This window comes from Microtus oregoni, unplaced genomic scaffold (genome assembly GCF_018167655.1).
Source record: "Microtus oregoni isolate MIOR12 unplaced genomic scaffold, Mior012 000020F_ref0000438, whole genome shotgun sequence".
Classification (NCBI taxonomy): Eukaryota; Metazoa; Chordata; class Mammalia; order Rodentia; family Cricetidae; genus Microtus; species Microtus oregoni.
The window spans coordinates 34,885,411-34,891,410 of record NW_024543079.1 but is presented as its reverse complement, the minus strand read 5'-3'; positions in this window follow the sequence as shown (position 1 = coordinate 34,891,410).

Sequence of the window (6,000 nt, the reverse complement as noted above, 5' to 3'; positions counted from 1 at the left end):
TCAAAACAAATGAACAAACAACAAACCAAAACAAACAGAAAACTGAACATGCAACTCCAGCTTGAAGCCATCACCAGGAAAGCTTCCTTCGGCAGCAGATAGGAGGAAACACATACAGGGACCCACAGCTGGACATGATGCAGAGAGAGACCCTGGAACACTCAGACCTAACGGTGGTGTCTCCATCAAATCCTTCCCCTCAGTTCAGGTTCAGGGAATCCCTCAGAGGAGGAGGCAGAAAGAGTATTTAGAGAGCAGAGGGGATGGAGGACACCAAGAAAATAAGGCCCTCTCAATCAACATGAGCAATACCCATAGAAACTCACAGAGACTGAAGCCGTGTGTCATGTGTATAGGGACTGCATGGGTCAGGTCCTCAGAATATATATACATACATATATGTATATAATAGCTAATTATATATTAGTGTTTTTATGAGATTCCTGAGTGTGCAAACAAGCAGCTCTTTGATTCTTGTGCTTTCTCTTGGGCGCTTCATGCTTATGTTAAATTATTATTATCCCATAGAAATCTGTCTGTTTTCTAATGAGAGGCAGAAAGGGAGTAGACCCAGATGGGAGGGGAGGTGGGAAGGAACTGGGGAGTAGAGGGAAGGAAAACCACAATCAGGATATATTATGTGAGAAAAAAATACATTTTCAGTAATAAAAAAATCTCGGTAGAATGTGAACATGAGGATAAATAAACAACAATAACAACAACAACAACAACAAAAACCCGAACATACAGTAATCACTGGACTTGGTAACTGCAGTCTTGGGGATTACGTGTGCACAACACCAGTACACGGATATCTACAGAAGCTTTCTTCTCACCGGAAAGCACCCAGATGTCCCTCAGAGGACTATTCAGACCTCGCAGAGGGCAAGTGCGTCACAGGCTCGGCAAAGTCCAGATTCACCTAGGCTGGGGCAATCCTGACTTCAAAGCTGATGCACGCCTTTACAATAACTTGCCGCAGGCACATGCAGCATGTCTGAGCTGGGTGCAGATTTCAAAGACAACAAGGGATCGTGTAGTTTAAATTCTCCACTTTTCAGTCAAGAGGATGTGAGCACCTCGCACCTGAAGCCCGCTGCGTGCCCTAATTGCTTCCATTCATTTATGAAGAATTTAGCTTGCTGTTGGACGGCAGTCAGTGGCTGACATACCTCATCATACCGCTGCAGCCACCTGTCATAGTAGTACTTACTTTCGTTGTACGGTTGAGGAAAGGTAAAAATTGTTAGAAGCCTTGATAATGGAACTCTGCTCAGAAGCTGAGGGGCGCTGATAATGCATTCGCCTGCGGTGCCGCAGTGGACCGGTGCACGAGGTGCCCGCAAGGTGGCGCTCACGTCTAAAATTTTATTGCTACAATGCCCGCCAGAACCTAAACCTCAACTGCTACCATGGGTCTAAAATAAAGTAAAATATCTTAAGTAGAAATATGTTTTTGCAACTAGTACAATTATTTATCTACCTACTGATAATTTTCCTTAAAATGGAATCAGCGACAATGATCAGCAATTCATCAAGAAAAATAAAATCAAAGCCAGAACGGTTGTTGTAAATTCAACGTTCAGAGGCTACAATCGGAACACTGCAGCAAGGTCAGGCCAGCCTTGACTATGTAAAGAGGCGCCTGGGAAAAAAAGCAAAAACCGACAAAGTCTGGCTGTGGTGGCACGTGGCTATAGTTGACCCCATTATTTGGGAGACAGAGGGAGGAGGGTCACTACACGTTCCAGGCTAGCCAGAGCTACCCAGCAAGAAGCAGTTTTAACGATAGGAGGCTAGAGAGATGAATCCTTGGTTAAAAACATTGGCTACTCTTCCAGACCTAAGTTTAAGTCCCAGCACCAGAGGGCAGGCTAACAAGCATCCCGTGACTCCAACTCCAATGCTGCCTCTGGTCACTGCGGCACCAGGCGTGAATATAGTTATATATACATATTTACAGGCACTCGTGAAAACATTCATCCACACACACAAAAAGGTGCTGCCTGAGCAGGCTGAGAGGTGGGCGCCCTGGCTTCTTCAGAAGAGCACTGTATTTTCTTTGTTTTCAGTTGTAGAACCAAGTACACGGATATCCAAAATGTTGCAGGTTGGCAAACAGCTCCTGTACTAGTCAGCGACACCATGAACCTTGCAGGTTCTCAGGGAGGTCTCAGCTATCTGGGCCTTCCATCTTGTCAACCCTCCTCATTTCCCACCTCGGGAGGAGGATCCAGATCTACCGCGATCCTACCTCACCCCCTACCTCACCCCTACCGTACCCCCAACCTCTTCTGCATTGCCAGGCCCTGGGCAGTCATGCAGCTCCCCACAAAGCAGCCTCAGCCAGACCTCTACAATAGTGATTCTCAGCCTTCCTAATGCTGCCACCCTTTAATGCAGTTCCCTGTATTGTGATGACCTGCAACCATAAAATTATTTCATTGCTACTTCATAATCGTAATTTTGCTGTTATGAATTGTAATGTAAATGTCTGATATTCAGAATATCTGATATGTGACCCCTGTGAAAATGTCAGTCCATCCAGTGGGTCGCCCCCAAAGGTTAAAAATCACTACTCTTGCTTTGATTATCCTGGAAATAGCTCGGTTGAACAGGCTGACCTTGAACTAGCAGAGATCCTCCTGCCTCAGCCTCCTGAGAGCCACTATAACCAGCTTTAATACACACGCATGTGCGCATGCACACACAGTCTTATTCCTCTAGAGAACCCTAATTAATACAACTAAAGAGGTTGAACCTTTTAAAATATTTCTTAGCCATTTGTCATCTTTGAGAACAGTTTGTTCAGTTCCACAGCACATTTTTGTTTTCTTGACGTTTCTAGTTTTTTGAGTGCTTTGCATATTCTCAATACTAACCCAATGTCAGATGGTGAAGTTTTCTCATTCTGAAGGCTGCTCTTCATTCAAATGTTTCCCTTGCTGCACAGAAACTTGTGAATTTCATGAAACACCATCTGCCAATTTCCTGTGTGACCAGAGTCCTATTCAGGAAGTCCCCCCAGGTTTAGGGGTCATTGAGAAAGAGGGGTATCTCTTAGTTTGCTTTCTACTGCTGTGATAAAACATGATCAAAAGCAACTTGGGAAGGAAAGGGTTTATTTGACTTATATATACTGGGGGAAGCCCAGGCAGGAACCTGGAGCAGAAGCCACAGAGGTATGCTGCTTACTGACTTCCTCAAGGCTTTCTCAGCCTCCTTTTATATCTGGTGCGGGAGAATTGTCTGTATTCTGTCAATCATATTTTAAATAAATGCTGATTGGACAGGCGGGAAATATAGGTAGGACAACCAGACAGGAAGTAGAGGTGGGGTGATGAGAACAGGAGAATTCTGGGAAGCAGAAAGCTCCCTCGGCATTCTTGTCCAGACCACCGAAGAAGCAGGATGTGACCAACCCCGCTGAAAAAGGTACTGAGCCATGTGGCTAACATAGATAAGAACAATGGGTTAATAAAGTTACAAGAGCTAATAAGAAGCCTGAGATAATGGGCCAATCAGTTTTATAACTTATGGAGATCTTTGTGTGATTTTCTTTGGGACTGTGGGATACCAGGTGGACAGAAACCCCTCGTGTTACAGAATGGCGCCCAACCTCATACTACAATATCCCAGCCAGGACCATCTGCCCAGGGATGGTACCACACATAGCAAGCTGGGCCCTCCCACAACAATCAGTAATACAGAAAATATCCTAAAGACTTGCCTACAGTCAATCTGATAAAGGAATTTTTCAACTCAGGTTCCAGAGGTAGTGACTAGAGAAAACAGTATTTTCCAGGCACTATTGGAACAGCTGTATGAATTCACATGACTTTGACAGCATGCATAAGACATGTGCAAGATCAAGACAGCCCAAATCCCAGTATGGATGGGATGGGGGAAATCATGAAACCCCACTGCTAGCTCTGGAGTTATTGTCAATTAATGGTTTCCAAGAGAGGAGGAGTCCATTTTCTTCAAGGATGTGGCCCCCTGAGAGGTTGCCTATGGCACAGGAGATAGTCCCTTGTGAGCACACACTGCCAGCACTAAGTGCATTCAATGGGATTATTTTATTTTATTTTTTTTATTTTTTTATTTTTGTTTTTTGAGACAGGGTTTCTCTGTGTATTTTATTTTATTTTTTTTAAAAAAATACACGAACGAGGCTGGAGAGATTTCTACAGATGAAGGGCACTTTCTTTTTTCAGACAATCTGGGCTCAGTTCACAGCATCTACACAGTGGCTCATAACTGTCTGCAATTCCAGCTCAAAGGGATTCAAAACCTTCTTCTGGCTTCTGCCAGTACCAGGCACACCATAGTATACATGCATACATATAGGCAAAACACTCATATACATAAAATTATGATAAGTCCTTAGACAGTTTTAAAAGAGCACTCAAAATAGAGAGGGAATACTGGGGGAGCAGAACAGGGCATGGGGTAGAGGTGGATTTGATCAAAATGCATTATCTACATAAATGAAATTGTCAAACATTAAGCATTTTAATCATCCACTTGAATTAACATATGCTTATTGGGACTGGAGAGATCATTTAGCAGTTAGGACAGTTTCCAGCACCTACACCTCCACAGCTCCTAACAATCCGTAACTCTGGTCCCAGGGGATCCAATGGTGCCCTCTGACCTCTGCTAACACCAGATGTGCACACACACACATATACATGTAGGCCGAATGCTCATAAATCAACCTAAGCCAATTTTTGAAAAATGTTTATTAGTCCTAATTTATCTTACTGTGAGAATAAAATGCAAGCTGCTAAAATGAAAACCTACACAAAATTACGTTAGAACATTTTACAGACCTATATTCCCACTCACAGACATGCTTAAAGGCCTCAGAACAACTTAAACTGATAGTGGAAAGAAGTGGGAGTTCTGGAAGAAAGTGAGAAATCTCATAGGATGAAAAGAATGTCCAAAGAACCACATCAGAAGGCCTAAGATTGAGACTTAAGGAAAGAAGTGGGAGTTCTGGAAGAAAGTGAGAAATCTCATAGGATGAAAAGAATGTCCAAAGAACCACATCAGAAGGCCTAAGATTGAGACTTAAGAGGTGTCCCTGTAGGGGAGTGTGAGAGTTACAGCTCCAGAGCTGCAAAGCTATCCTGGCCTATGGGGAAGCCAGGGTATACTCGGCAGAGCCGCAAGAGGACAGCTCTGGAGGCTGGAGCTGCAATTGGACATCTCAGCCCATTTTATGGGCCAGTTAGATGACTCATTGATGTGAATATCCTACTTTCAACTTGAAAATCACATAATCAAAACAAAAGAGTAAATAAACTGTATCTAAATCTCAATGAAGGGTAGGTACTCTTTCATGAATCCAGTGTAATCAAACCTATTCACTGTAGACCATACAATGCAGAGACAGCTACACAGGGAAAGACAGGCAGAAGAGACGATTGTTCCTTATGACTACCAAGCTGGACTGCACCACACTCAGGCCCAACAAGTTCTACCTTCCCAGACAAGGCAGGTCAGGCCAACCCTCAATGCGGCCTCAGGGGGGAGCTGTGTGCCTCGGTTTACTAGGCAGTGCCAGTACACAGTTCCAGGGAGCAATGCCAAAGAATCATACAACTTTTCAGAAAGTATAAAAACAATTTTACATTCAGCTTTTTTGTTTGTTTTTTGAGACAGGGTTTCCCTGTGTAACAGTCTTAGCTGCTCTGGAACTAGTTCTTGTAGACCTGACTGGCCTCAAACTCAAAGACTCTTTCACCTGCCTGCCTGCCTCTGCCTGCAGAGTGCTGGGATTAAACGTGTGCGCCACCACTGCCTGGTTTATTTTGAACTTTTACATGCAAAAGCTGAGAGCTCGGTGTAGCGATGCACACCTTTGAACCCAGTACTTGGGAGGCAGAGGCAGGAGGATCTCTGTATATTTGTGGCCAGTCTGGTCTACAGAGCAAGTTCCAGGACAGCTAGGGCTACAATGAGAAACACTCCCCCTCTCCCAGTCTCGAA